General features: G+C 37.5%; 1 pseudogene; it reads left to right on the top strand.

The window, feature by feature from the left end:
- The window catches only part of LOC129716885 (uncharacterized), a 32,342-nt pseudogene extending 19,989 nt beyond the window's left edge, over window positions 1-12,353 (top strand).
- The last annotated feature ends 3,948 nt before the right edge of the window (window positions 12,354-16,301 follow it).

Genomic DNA, 16,301 nt, shown 5'->3' with positions numbered 1-16,301 from the left:
AGTTACCTGTAGGGTACTATTTAAGCTTTTGTGTAAATAAAGTAAGTTTAATCTACCGCTCAAGTCTCGAGTTGTAATTCCGTGCCGACGGCACGTACAGGGTTTTCTGGAGAAAGTCCTGGTAGGTTATACCCAGGATATAGGTATACCTACACAAGTACATGCTGAGAAAAACTTACCACCGATTTAGTGAGGGCATTCACGTTCCAAGCTGCCAACAATGTAATACACTATATGTGCAACCACAACATGCAAAATAAATTTTCAAAATAAAGCTTTTATCAATAGCCGAACACCTTACTTTACTTTAAACATTGAAAAAAAAAATTTTTTTTTCGACCTTCCAGAGTAAAGCCAAATGTTAAAAGATTTCTCTCGTCACTTCACTAAGATTCAACCAAAAACAAAATCGTTCGTAGTGACCGTTGTGTTCTGGAATCAAAAAAGTAATTGATTTAGAAAAATGCTGCATATTTTTATCACACTACAAAATTGAAAATCTTATGAAAATCAGGACAAATGCCAGAAAGTGAAAAATAAATCAGGACGTCAAAAAAGGGTCTCAAAATCAGGACATGTCCTGCTAAATTAGGACGGATGGTATCCCTATTTTTAACAATAATATTTGTTCCGATAAGTTCGATAATACCAAATTGATGAGAAAAGTACTTTGTGTTTTAAGTCGGTTTTTGCACGCGAGTTTTATTTTCAGGATAGCTTTTGTTATTTGCTGTACTATTTTTTTTACAATTTCTAATAATTGCAATCTCATTTCCACATTTATGTGCTTTTTATTTGCTTTTCTTCAGATTGATGCAGATTTCGCCAATATAGTTGATGACGCAAATAAATCATTAACCCTTTTTGATAACTGGGAAGATTTTGCTACAAAGTTTTCATTATACGCTAAACAGGCAACTCTCAAAGACAGGAACAGTCTAAATTTATTGAGTCGTCTAGAATCAGAAGATTTACAAACAGGTTAGTATGATTAAAGATGCATGTACAATAATATTGCGCTTTTTACACAAAAAAATTGTGGCGTCAGGAGTTTGTAGAATGTAGAATTGTGGAAATTATTTTTTGGATATAGAAATTTTAGGACAAAGACATGCATAAATTCCAGCTTTGTTCAGGGTATCAATAGGGTCTTTGGTAGACCCTAATTTTGTTTTGAGTTGGGTATTTCTACTATATTTATAAAATAATTTATAAAATTGCATGCAGTCACTGTGACATGGTTTACTACGAAATAACATAAGCACTGAGGAAGACTGTACGTCACAGTCGAAATATATATTTGCGGACTGAATTTCAATATTTATTTCCAAAAAAATGAGTAGAGTATAACGGCAACCGATAACTATTTCTTTGATTGATCTCAATCACTCTGCTAAGACGCTCGTTATAGATTTTCTAGATTTGACAATGGCATCCAAGCCAAATGAGCCAAATAGGTTTTTAAAGTTAAAAAAGAGCATTGCGGGTATCCACAAATCTATTTCCTTTCTTAAAAATTGTTTGAAATATCATGTCACTCCCACGAGTCATAGAGTAAAAGTTAAAAGTCCTATAGCCCCCTCCATTATAAAACATATGGAACGGGAGTGTTTGAAAAGTAGCATCAAGTTTCTTTATAGTAAACTTAGCTCCACAACTCTGGAATGTTATTCACTTCATTTAAAACTTGCCAAAGAATTTCCTTTTGAATTTCAAAATTTTCTAACTAAAGTTAAAGTAGCCGAAAAGTGTGAAGGGGAAAGAAAACGAAAATTGGGATTGAAAAGGTTAAATCAACTGCTTCTACGAAATAACAGTAGTAGAAAGACAGCCAAAGTACACCTCATTGACGACTTTGTGGTCAATAGGTCTTCGTACGAGTTTTCACAACCCCAGCAAAATCTTCTGAATATGGGCCTAAATTTCGCAATTCCTTCACGACCCAATATTGAACAATCGATCATCGATATAGAAGCTGGGATGGACAGTTGTAAACTTTCCACAGAACAAACTGGTGAAGTACGCCGAATTTTTTCAAAAATTACTAAGACACTGCCACGTCATGAAAATTCGTCTGATTTAAAGACAGTTGAGGAATTACGTAAAAAACCTGTTTTCTATTTAAAAGCAGATAAGGGGAACAAAACCGTCATCATGGACAAGTCTGACTATGATGAACAAATAACCCAAAAAATTGATAAAGGTCCATATTGGCAACTGCGACTCAATCCTCTTGCTGATATGGTAAAACGTGTAGAAAATACAATAAAAGAATGCAAACCCGTTTTGGGTAATGCGTTACAAAATCTTCGTGTTTCAAATCCAGTTCTTCCAAGAATAAAGGGTCTCCCCAAAATTCACAAACCTGGAAATGAAATGAGAGAAATTATCTCAGCGGTAGGGGCTCCCACAGAAAAATTGGCTAAATGGCTGGTAAAAGAATTTCAAGCCATGCCCCATAAATTTCCAAGTCGATCAGTAAAGAGCACCGGAGATTTCGTTGAAAATTTAAGATCCTCGGGTAACATCCAATCTGATGAGATAATGGTTTCATTTGACGTTACGGCCCTATTTCCTAGCGTTCCAGTGAATGAAACCTTAAACCTTTTAGAGGACTGGCTTCTTTCCCAATATTTTGATAATACTTGGAAAAAGAAAGTTGACAGTTTGTTGAAACTTTCACGCCTTTGCATGAAAGAAAACTACTTCACATTTCGTGGTAAATTTTACAAACAGACTAAAGGGGCACCAATGGGGAATCCTCTTTCTCCCTTTCTATGTGAGCTCTTCATGGCAAATATAGAAAGTACATTAGAGAAGAGGAACATCTTACCGATTCGATGGTGGAGGTATGTGGATGATATTTTTTGTATTTTGAAAAGGGCGGATCTTGAAACTTTTTTCATATCCCTTAATAATACCCATAAAAATATAAACTTCACAATTGAAAAAGAACTTAACAACAGACTCCCTTTCTTGGACGTCGTTGTAGTCAGAAAGTCTACGGACTTGGAATTTGAAATTTATCGGAAACCCACGAATACAAAACGGGTAATACCTAACACTTCAAACCATCCCTTCCAGCATAAAATGGCATCCTTCCATCATATGATCCACCGCATGGAAACTTTACCTCTTAGTGAAGTAGCCAAGCAAAAGGAACTGGAATATATTTTCGAAATTGCTAAACTTAATGGCTACAATGAAAGTATCATTCAAGCCATTGTTGATAAAAAGAAGCGTGCTCAAATTCGGAAATGTTTTACAACACTCACACCAATAACAGAAGATCTGAAAAGGGTAGCCGTTGAATATGACGTTAACTTGACACGCCTACTTCGTTCAAAATTTAAAAAAATTGGGATGGATATTGTCTACACTAGTAGAAATACCCAACTCAAAACAAAATTAGGGTCTACCAAAGACCCTATTGATACCCTGAACAAAGCTGGAATTTATAAAATTGCATGCAGTCACTGTGACATGGTTTACATTGGACAAACTAAACGTAACCTAGGGATACGTTTCAAAGAACATTTCGCAGAAGTGACCAAAGCAAGTAAAGTTTCAACAAATGCCCCACCACACCATTTCAAATCAAAAGTGGCTGAACATATTTTTAACGAGGAACATCCACTAACTTCGGATAACATTCACCTCCTCCGCCCCGTTAATAATTTATGGAAATTAGACGTAGCTGAAAGTTTAGAAATTTATAAACAACACTCATGCACGCTTCTCAATAAAGACGCAGGTAATCACCCCTCATGGCTATTCAATCTGCTTCCCAAAAAACCCCAGACATGGTACGGTAAACAATCGACCGCATAATTCCCTACCTAACTCCAATTAAGGGTGCTAAATTTTCATTTTTACCTACTACAAATAAAAAAAACAGGATTTACGCTTTGCTCTTTACCAGTCCACATAAGCACTGAGGAAGACTGTACGTCGCAGTCGAAATATATATTTGCGGACTGAATTTCAATATTTATTTCCAAAAAATTTAGTAGAGTATAACGGAAACCGATAACTATTTCTTTGATTGATCTCAATCACTCTGCTAAGACGCTCGTTATAGATTTTCTAGATTTGACAATGGCATCCAAGCCAAATGAGCCAAATAGGTTTTTAAAGTTAAAAAAGAGCATTGCGGGTATCCACAAATCTATTTCCTTTCTTAAAAATTGTTTGAAATATCATGTCACTCCCACGAGTCATAGAGTAAAAGTTAAAAGTCCTATAGCCCCCTCCATTATAAAACATATGGAACGGGAGTGTTTGAAAAGTAGCATCAAGTTTCTTTATAGTAAACTTAGCTCCACAACTCTGGAATGTTATTCACTTCATTTAAAACTTGCCAACGAATTTCCTTTTGAATTTCAAAATTTTCTAACTGAAGTTAAAGTAGCCGAAAAGTGTGAAGGGGAAAGAAAACGAAAATTGGGATTGAAAAAGTTAAATCAACTGCTTCTACGAAATGACAGTAGTAGAAAGACAGCCAAAGTACACCTCATTGACGACTTTGTGGTCAATAGGTCTTCGTACGAGTTTTCACAACCCCAGCAAAATCTTCTGAATATGGGCCTAAATTTCGCAATTCCTTCACGACCCAATATCGAACAATCGATCATCGATATAGAAGCTGGGATGGACAGTTGTAAACTTTCCACAGAACAAACTGGTGAAGTACGCCAAATTTTTTCAAAAATTACTAAGACACTGCCACGTCATGAAAATTCGTCTGATTCAAAGACAGTTGAGGAATTACGTAAAAAACCTGTTTTCTATTTAAAAGCAGATAAGGGGAACAAAACCGTCATCATGGACAAGTCTGACTATGATGAACAAATAACCCAAAAAATTGATAAAGGTCCATATTGGCAACTGCGACTCAATCCTCTTGCTGATATGGTAAAACGTGTAGAAAATACAATAAAAGAATGCAAACCCGTTTTGGGTAATGCGTTACAAAATCTTCGTGTTTCAAATCCAGTTCTTCCAAGAATAAAGGGTCTCCCCAAAATTCACAAACCTGGAAATGAAATGAGAGAAATTATCTCAGCGGTAGGGGCTCCCACAGAAAAATTGGCTAAATGGCTGGTAAAAGAATTTCAAGCCATGCCCCATAAATTTCCAAGTCGATCAGTAAAGAGCACCGGAGATTTCGTTGAAAATTTAAGATCCTCGGGTAACATCCAATCTGATGAGATAATGGTTTCATTTGACGTTACGGCCTTATTTCCTAGCGTTCCAGTGAATGAAACCTTAAACCTTTAAGAGGACTGGCTTCTTTCCCAATATTTTGATAATACTTGAAAAAAGAAAGTTGACAGTTTGTTGAAACTTTCACGCCTTTGCATGAAAGAAAACTACTTCACATTTCGTGGTAAATTTTACAAACAGACTAAAGGGGCACCAATGGGGAATCCTCTTTCTCCCTTTCTATGTGAGCTCTTCATGGCAAATATAGAAAGTACATTAGAGAAGAGGAACATCTTACCGATTCGATGGTGGAGGTATGTGGATGATATTTTTTGTATTTTGAAAAGGGCGGATCTTGAAACTTTTTTCATATCCCTTAATAATACCCATAAAAATATAAACTTCACAATTGAAAAAGAACTTAACAACAGACTCCCTTTCTTGGACGTCGTTGTAGTCAGAAAGTCTACGGACTTGGAATTTGAAATTTATCGGAAACCCACGAATACAAAACGGGTAATACCTAACACAGCATAAAATCCAGCATAAAATGGCATCCTTCCATCATATGATCCACCGCATGGAAACTTTACCTCTTAGTGAAGTAGCCAAGCAAAAGGAACTGGAATATATTTTCGAAATTGCTAAACTTAATGGCTACAATGAAAGTATCATTCAAGCCATTGTTGATAAAAAGAAGCGTGCTCAAATTCGGAAATGTTTTACAACACTCACACCAATAACAGAAGATCTGAAAAGGGTAGCCGTTGAATATGACGTTAACTTGACACGCCCACTTCGTTCAAAATTTATAAATATGGGATGGATATTGTCTACACTAGTAGAAATACCCAACTCAAAACAAAATTAGGGTCTACCAAAGACCCTATTGATACCCTGAACAAAGCTGGAATTTATAAAATTGCATGCAGTCACTGTGACATGGTTTACATTGGACAAACTAAACGTAACCTAGGGATACGTTTCAAAGAACATTTCGCAGAAGTGACCAAAGCAAGTAAAGTTTCAACAAATGCCCCACCACACCATTTCAAATCAAAAGTGGCTGAACATATTTTTAACGAGGAACATCCACTAACTTCGGATAACATTCACCTCCTCCGCCCCGTTAATAATTTATGGAAATTAGACGTAGCTGAAAGTTTAGAAATTTATAAACAACACTCATGCACGCTTCTCAATAAAGACGCAGGTAATCACCCCTCATGGCTATTCAATCTGCTTCCCAAAAACCCCAGACATGGTACGGTAAACAATCGACCGCATAATTCCCTACCTAACTCCAATTAAGGGTGCTAAATTTTCATTTTTACCTACTACAAATAAAAAAACAGGATTTACGCTTTGCTCTTTACCAGTCCACATAAGCACTGAGGAAGACTGTACGTCACAGTCGAAATATATATTTGCGGACTGAATTTCAATATTTATTTCCAAAAAATTTAGTAGAGTATAACGGAAACCGATAACTATTTCTTTGATTGATCTCAATCACTCTGCTAAGACGCTCGTTATAGATTTTCTAGATTTGTATAAGATCACTGTTAGTAACAGTTCGTGAAATTTTTCGCGTGTGATCTAGCCTGAACCTTTTCATCACTTTGTTTAATGACTCTTGCGCTTTTTCATGCGCATGGTTAATAATGTCCGCACCGTTAAATAATATTTTGTGGACTGTAGCTGGCAAGTTAAGCCAAGGATATATGGACACCAACAAACGAGCAGTTTCCAAACAATAGTGTTTGAATTTTGATGCGTTAATTTCCCGGCCAGAAGAAATAAGCTGTAGCATTGTAGCGTAACGTTAAATTGCATGCAGATCAATACCTAAGATCTCCGCTGCAACTCCTACATTTTCAAAAAAGCGTCTCGCTGTATTCCCGTCGTTTGAAGATCCGGCTCCATTACCACGTGGCATGTCAACAAGAAGTCCTAGTTCTTGTTTAAGTCGATACTTAATAACTTTCCTGCGATCTTTTACTCTTTCTGCGTCATGTCCAGTACATCGCCATTTTTTCACTTCAACTCTGTACGCCAGGTGTAAAAAATATTCAAAAAATCTGAAATAAATATACCAGACTGATTGAATATTATGATGTTTGATATTATTACCTAATTTTCGCGTGAAGAACGGATAACCCATACTGTAACACTTTCTCATCGATTGACCGCAAACGAATTTCGGAGAGATTATTCATCTGGGTGGGTGTCGCTCCAAGTATGATGACAGTTCTACAAGGTATGCTATTCACGTAGATGCATTAGTATTTTTATGATAGTAGGCCATGATCAAAAAATTTTCTTATCAACATTTCCGTTACATTTTTGTGAACAATTCTTTAGAACATTGTCTTTGGCTTACATCAACAGTTTAAGCACAAATGAATTAAGTTCGTCAAATTGCCTTTTCCGACCACTGTGCTTTGTCACCGCGCATTTTTATTATCAAGGAAAATAGCAAAATCAAGAAATTCTACGTAGTTTGCAATCAACTTGAGTATAAACTACCGTCATTTCTACGTGCTCTAGACGTGGCTTTTAACCAAAATTCGTCTTTGACCTACCATTCACTGAAAGTGCCGAGTTGTTTTGGGGTTTCATTGCTCGATATTTCTATCGGATTGATTACCAACGGAAAGCACACAATAAGCAAATATTGTTACTGGAACAGTTTTCAAGTAGTGATGGTGTTACGATTACAACGCCAAGCTCTTCATCGTCTGATTTATAATAACCCGAGACAACTAGACAAACATTGAACCATTACAGTAGGGTGGAGTTTTTTTTTCAAAAATGTTTACCTGACCCGTTTTCTCTGGCAAAAAGACCTCCTTATGGTTCAATAAGTAACATGAAATATTGGTAGAATTTCATCAAGGCCTAGAGGTAGCACAGAGGGACCAAAGGTCAAATTTGATACGAAAGCAATTTTTAAAAAGAACATATAACTAGGGTATCGAACGTCTTCATCAGTGGTTTTCTTCGGCAGGTTTTTGCATAACACTACTGCAGAAATCCTGCCGGATACGTGCGCTGGAGCTGCTCCTACAAAATATTGTTTTGCAAGTGATTCCTGTACATTCGTTGTTTTGCTTTCGTCTCGATTAGACGCAAATTGTTCATCTCCGTTTGAGTTTGCAAAATAACAATACACGAGTTATCGTACGGGTGTTTTTTTGTCGATTAGTTCTTGTGCTGCGCGATAACAATAGCCGGTAGTTTATCGGCAGAAACATCTTCTGCACACTGGTAGGGGCAGGCTACCCCGCCAGTGATCCGATACGCAGCTGATATATCAGCAAGAATAATTCTCCCGCACCGCTGTTACCCCGCTAGCAGCACGGACCACCATACGATCGAGCGAGTGGAAGTCAACTACAAGTGGCATCTACAAGGTCGCGTGTAGGATACGGCCACTGTGTCACAACACGAAGCTGGATCGTCATTGTTTGTTCTGCGGAGACGCTCGATTAATCCTACTATCAGCCGTGAGGTCTTGACTTTGACGTTCGGTGAAGTATTCACTTTAGAATTTTTATCATTATTATTAATAGTATTATTATTATTATTATTATAATTATTATAACTATTATTATTATTATTATTATTATTATTATTATTATTATTATTATTATTATTATTATTATTATTATTATTATTATTATTATTATTATTATTATTATTATTATTATTATTATTATTATTATTATTATTATTACTATTGTTATTAGTATTAGTATTACTGCCTTTTTTTTTATTTTGATCCATTGTAGTTTGAAAAATTGTTTTTAAAATTTAATAGCAACTACTTGACCCCCCCCCACATTCGAATATTTATCGTTTGTGTGCGGTAGAGCGTAACGCTCCCGCAAAATGGACGACATGCAGGTGCAACTATTCCTGGATGTGGAAACAACTGGGGAAGAGATTGAGATCTCCCCCATCAATTCCTCTCTACCTTCTCCGCTACCTAGCCCCGTACCAAGGGTACCGGCAACACGGGTGAAAGCTTACCCAGATGCTTCGAAAGGTCCGTTCGTAGTTTACTTCAGGCCCATAAAGAAGCCTCTAAATATTATTCAAATCGGCAAGGACCTGGCAAAACAGTTTTCGGACGTAACCGAAATTACAAAGGTTAGACCGAACAACTGAGGAAGACTGTACGTCACAGTCGAAATATATATTTGCGGACTGAATTTCAATATTTATTTCCAAAAAATTTAGTAGAGTATAACGGAAACCGATAACTATTTCTTTGATTGATCTCAATCACTCTGCTAAGACGCTCGTTATAGATTTTCTAGATTTGTATAAGATCACTGTTAGTAACAGTTCGTGAAATTTTTCGCGTGTGATCTAGCCTGAACCTTTTCATCACTTTGTTTAATGACTCTTGCGCTTTTTCATGCGCATGGTTAATAATGTCCGCACCGTTAAATAATATTTTGTGGACTGTAGCTGGCAAGTTAAGCCAAGGATATATGGACACCAACAAACGAGCAGTTTCCAAACAATAGTGTTTGAATTTTGATGCGTTAATTTCCCGGCCAGAAGAAATAAGCTGTAGCATTGTAGCGTAACGTTAAATTGCATGCAGATCAATACCTAAGATCTCCGCTGCAACTCCTACATTTTCAAAAAAGCGTCTCGCTGTATTCCCGTCGTTTGAAGATCCGGCTCCATTACCACGTGGCATGTCAACAAGAAGTCCTAGTTCTTGTTTAAGTCGATACTTAATAACTTTCCTGCGATCTTTTACTCTTTCTGCGTCATGTCCAGTACATCGCCATTTTTTCACTTCAACTCTGTACGCCAGGTGTAAAAAATATTCAAAAAATCTGAAATAAATATACCAGACTGATTGAATATTATGATGTTTGATATTATTACCTAATTTTCGCGTGAAGAACGGATAACCCATACTGTAACACTTTCTCATCGATTGACCGCAAACGAATTTCGGAGAGATTATTCATCTGGGTGGGTGTCGCTCCAAGTATGATGACAGTTCTACAAGGTATGCTATTCACGTAGATGCATTAGTATTAGTGATCGTTATGAACTTTTTCCAATTTTGTATGAAATTTGAAATGATTTTGCATTTTAAACTAAACTTATAAAACATACTTTCCTGAAAAGTTATAGAAATGATGTTGAAACATGTTTTATTTGTGGGGAATACATAAACATGCTGCGGTTTAGGTACAATATGCTATTTTTCATCAATTTGCGGGTAACCTTTTTGCACTTTTCGTTTTTTAATTGTAGTCTAATAGCGCTTCTAATTAGAGTCGCTTATGTTTCATACAGTAACAAAAGTCATGAGCTATGACAATGACTAAGATTTTGCTCCAACTATTAGAAATATAGCATTTTTATATATTTTATTTCAACATATTGTCGCAAATTTTCACACTAAATCTAAATTAATATCAATTTCTAGTGTGTTTCAACTGGAGATTCACTTTCAAATTAAAAAAATCAAACATAAAACAACATAAAACGAGAAAATTCCGAAAATGTTCCGAATTTCATACAAAAAACGAAAATTTTCAAAACGAGATTTGTTTGTGTGCGTGGATAGATAAAAATGTGGCATACCTTGTAGAACTGTCATCATACTTGGGGTGTCGCATTGCATATATTGCATTATTGTGCGGATTTTGTATTCGTTACAGCATTTACCACCTTGCCATCGATCATGGTCATAAAAAGTGTATAACTGACCTGGACTACACGACCATTTACTTCAAAGTTTGTTGGTTGAAGATTTTCGATTTGCTTATCCATGTAAACATTTTTCTTGTATTGTAATATCCATTGACCAGTTGAATCCGAACAGGTCAACAGTATTTTGTAGAGGATGGTGTTGGATTTTGGAATAGGATTTTAGATCCAGTTTCAGCCTTAACTGGAGCCACAGACATTAGAATTTTCAGAAGATGCTAAGTTTATATCAGATTTCACAGAAAGTGAAAACGATACAAATGAAGATGAAATAAATAATTAACAATAAACATTGCTGTCATGCGTTCATTTTACTCACGTCGAATTACTGATGGATGCACCTAGCAACAACTAAATATACCTAAGAAATGTTCTCACTAGTTTTGAAAGTATTGCGAGTTATCTGTTTCATAAATTCACAAATCATCGTGCAAATTGGTGCGTTTTTGTATAGAAAACCCTTGAAACATACATACATAAAACATCACTCTACTCATTCATTTATGAATTGTCAAGTATCAAAGTTTAACTGGCTTATAGTACAAGGTCTAAGCTTTAAAAAAAAGTATTTGATGATGTGTACCGGTTTGCCTCTTTCTCCCCTATATGCATTTGAATATGCGAAATAGTTTAATGAAAAAACGCTCTAACTTAGTATAGAACGATTGTAGCTTCATGCTGTCTTCGAAAGAAACCTGTATATTTATGTTGGTCATATTTTCTTAGAACATTATGTGCTTGAAAACAAAATATTTCAAAAGTTATACTAGAAAAACTAAATTTGAGGGGGTTGACAGAGGAAATGCTTCGTATCTCAATAAATAGACGTCATAGAAACTCGACATCTTCTGAAAAGTTTCGTATTTTGAAATGTTCTACAACTTTGCTGAAGAAACTATTTATGTATCTTCGCTGTATCAAAAGTTAGATTTTTTATTTTTATGATAGTAGGCCATGATCAAAAAATTTTCTTATCAACATTTCCGTTACATTTTTGTGAACAATTCTTTAGAACATTGTCTTTGGCTTACATCAACAGTTTAAGCACAAATGAATTAAGTTCGTCAAATTGCCTTTTCCGACCACTGTGCTTTGTCACCGCGCATTTTTATTATCAAGGAAAATAGCAAAATCAAGAAATTCTACGTAGTTTGCAATCAACTTGAGTATAAACTACCGTCATTTCTACGTGCTCTAGACGTGGCTTTTAACCAAAATTCGTCTTTGACCTACCATTCACTGAAAGTGCCGAGTTGTTTTGGGGTTTCATTGCTCGATATTTCTATCGGATTGATTACCAACGGAAAGCACACAATAAGCAAATATTGTTACTGGAACAGTTTTCAAGTAGTGATGGTGTTACGATTACAACGCCAAGCTCTTCATCGTCTGATTTATAATAACCCGAGACAACTAGACAAACATTGAACCATTACAGTAGGGTGGAGTTTTTTTTTCAAAAATGTTTACCTGACCCGTTTTCTCTGGCAAAAAGACCTCCTTATGGTTCAATAAGTAACATGAAATATTGGTAGAATTTCATCAAGGCCTAGAGGTAGCACAGAGGGACCAAAGGTCAAATTTGATACGAAAGCAATTTTTAAAAAGAACATATAACTAGGGTATCGAACGTCTTCATCAGTGGTTTTCTTCGGCAGGTTTTTGCATAACACTACTGCAGAAATCCTGCCGGATACGTGCGCTGGAGCTGCTCCTACAAAATATTGTTTTGCAAGTGATTCCTGTACATTCGTTGTTTTGCTTTCGTCTCGATTAGACGCAAATTGTTCATCTCCGTTTGAGTTTGCAAAATAACAATACACGAGTTATCGTACGGGTGTTTTTTTGTCGATTAGTTCTTGTGCTGCGCGATAACAATAGCCGGTAGTTTATCGGCAGAAACATCTTCTGCACACTGGTAGGGGCAGGCTACCCCGCCAGTGATCCGATACGCAGCTGATATATCAGCAAGAATAATTCTCCCGCACCGCTGTTACCCCGCTAGCAGCACGGACCACCATACGATCGAGCGAGTGGAAGTCAACTACAAGTGGCATCTACAAGGTCGCGTGTAGGATACGGCCACTGTGTCACAACACGAAGCTGGATCGTCATTGTTTGTTCTGCGGAGACGCTCGATTAATCCTACTATCAGCCGTGAGGTCTTGACTTTGACGTTCGGTGAAGTATTCACTTTAGAATTTTTATCATTATTATTAATAGTATTATTATTATTATTATTATAATTATTATTACTATTATTATTATTATTATTATTATTATTATTATTATTATTATTATTATTATTATTATTATTATTATTATTATTATTATTATTATTATTATTATTATTATTATTATTATTATTATTATTATTATTATTATTATTATTATTATTATTATTATTATTATTATTATTATTATTATTATTATTATTATTATTATTATTATTATTATTATTATTATTATTATTATTATTATTATTATTACTATTGTTATTAGTATTAGTATTACTGCCTTTTTTTTTATTTTGATCCATTGTAGTTTGAAAAATTGTTTTTAAAATTTAATAGCAACTACTTGACCCCCCCCCACATTCGAATATTTATCGTTTGTGTGCGGTAGAGCGTAACGCTACCGCAAAATGGACGACATGCAGGTGCAACTATTCCTGGATGTGGAAACAACTGGGGAAGAGATTGAGATCTCCCCCATCAATTCCCCTCTACCTTCTCCGCTACCTAGCCCCGTACCAAGGGTACCGGCAACACGGGTGAAAGCTTACCCAGATGCTTCGAAAGGTCCGTTCGTAGTTTACTTCAGGCCCATAAAGAAGCCTCTAAATATTATTCAAATCGGCAAGGACCTGGCAAAACAGTTTTCGGACGTAACCGAAATTACAAAGGTTAGACCGAACAAACTGCGAGTTGTTGTGAGTAGCTTGAAGCAAGCAAACGCAATTGCTAGCTACGAGCTCTTCACGAGAGAGTACCGCGTGTACATCCCTGCCAAGGACGTGGAGATCGACGGTGTGGTTACCGAAGGAAGCCTCACGGTCGATGACATTTTGCGTCACGGGGTTGGCTGCTTCAAGAACCCCCTGATTCAAGATGTAAAGATACTGGATGTCAAGCAATTGCATTCAGTATCCATCGAAGAAGGGAAGAAGAAATTCTTCCCTTCGGATTCCTTCCGTGTAACATTCGCCGGATCCGCACTGCCGAACTACATCTCTTTGGACAGGGTTCGTCTGCCTGTATGCCTGTTCGTACCGCGGGTCATGCATTGCCAAAACTGCAAGCAGTTAGGTCATACAGCCACCTACTGCTGCAACAAGGCACGCTGCAGCAAGTGCGGAGGCAATCATGCTGAGACCGCTTGCAGTGAGGATACTGAAAAGTGTCTTTACTGCGAGGGAACTCGGCATGACCTTTCGGCGTGTCCCGCGTACAAACAGCGCGAGGAAAAAATAAAGCGTTCCCTCAAGGAACGATCAAAGCGCTCTTTAGCAGAAATGCTGAAGAGTGCTGAGCCACCCTCGACAGGAAACATCTTTTCCTTTTTGCCAACCGATGAGGGTACATCTGACGATCCCGTCGAAGGGTGTTCTTATGCCATGCCAGAAGGATCTAGGAAGAGGAGAATGATCAACTCTCCTAATCTTTCTCGCAAAGGTCGCAAGATAACCCCTAGCGGAATGACCAATAAGCCAACACAAAAAGGAAGCGGTGAAGAAAAACCGAAGCAAGTACCTCCCGGTTTTAATTTTAAATCAAACCAGGAGTACCCACCGCTTCCTGGGGCACCAAAAACCCCTCGGGCACCCATTTATCGATCAGAAGATAAAATAGAAACAGGGTTCATAAAATTTTCTGATATTGTGGACTGGATATTTAAAACATTCAACATACCAGATCCCCTACAAAATATTCTTCTTGCCCTTCTTCCTACAGTGAAAACCTTTTTGATGCAACTAGCAGCAACTTGGCCCCTCATTTCAGCTATCATATCTTTCGATGACTAATACGGCGAAAGAGGTTAGGAATTTTATCACTGTATTACAGTGGAATTGCAGAAGTATCATCCCCAAATTCGATCTATTTTCTCATTTAATAAATACATACAATTGTGACGCATTTGCGCTTTGTGAAACCTTTCTCAATTCAAACGATCAACTCAATTTCCACGATTTTAACATTATTCGTCGAGATCGAGACTCACACGGTGGAGGGGTACTTTTAGGGATTAAAAGTGCTATTCCTTCTTCCGAATCGACCTCCCCTCGATCTCGAATATTGAAGTCGTTGCCATTCAAACGAATATGAATGGAAAAGACCTATGCCTTGTTTCGACATATATGCCTCCATCCGCGCGGATTGAACAGAAGCATCTCACTGATATAGCCGAGTTGCTTCCCGCGCCTTTTTTGATATTGGGAGATTTTAATTCTCACTGTTCGCTATGGGGGTCGCTGTACGACGACAACCGATCTTCTTTAATCTGTAACTTGATCGACGACTTCAATATGACAGTTTTGAATACTGGGGAAGCGACACGTGTACCTAATCCTCCAGCACGTGAAAGCGTGCTTGACCTATCCCTTTGCTCGACATCACTAGCGTTAGATTGCCGGTGGAAAGTAATCAACGATCCCCACGGTAGTGATCATCTTCCAATCGTTATATCAATTGCTAATGGTTCAACTCCCCCGAACCCAATCAATATTTCCTACGACCTTACACGTAATATTGATTGGAAGTGTTATGAGTCTATTATAGCGCAATCTATCGAGACTCACGAGGAACTTCCTCCGGAGGAAGAATACGCGTTCTTAGCTGGCTTGATAATCGACGCCGCGACTCAAGCTCAGACGAAACCGATACCCGGGGTAACGATTAGACAGCGCCCTCCCAACAAATGGTGGGACAAAGAGTGCTCTGAGCTGTACGCGCGAAGGTCCGCGGCGTATAAGGACTACCGGGAGTACGGCACTGTCAACCTGCTTCGAAAGTACGAGGCACTGGGCAGGCAGATGAAGAGCTTAGTAAAGGCGAAAAAACGCGGGTACTGGCGGCGGTTCGTAAACGCGTTGTCCAGGGAAACAGCGATGAGCACTCTTTGGGATACCGCCAGGCGCATGCGGAACCGTGACGTTTCGAATGAAAGCGAGGAGTATTCAGATCGCTGGATACTCGATTTTGCCAAAAAGGTCTGTCCGGACTCTGTACCGGAACAGAAAACCTTTCGCGACGCGTTATTAGTAACTACGGAAGAGCCTCCATTTTCAATGTTGGAATTTTCAATGGCTCTCCTGTCGTGCAACAATAAGGCTCCAGGGTTAGATAGAA

Source organism: Wyeomyia smithii, chromosome 1 (assembly GCF_029784165.1).
Source record: "Wyeomyia smithii strain HCP4-BCI-WySm-NY-G18 chromosome 1, ASM2978416v1, whole genome shotgun sequence".
NCBI lineage: Eukaryota > Metazoa > Arthropoda > Insecta > Diptera > Culicidae > Wyeomyia > Wyeomyia smithii.
The sequence above is the reverse complement of the archived record's forward strand: the minus strand, read 5'-3'. Positions and strand labels throughout refer to the sequence as shown.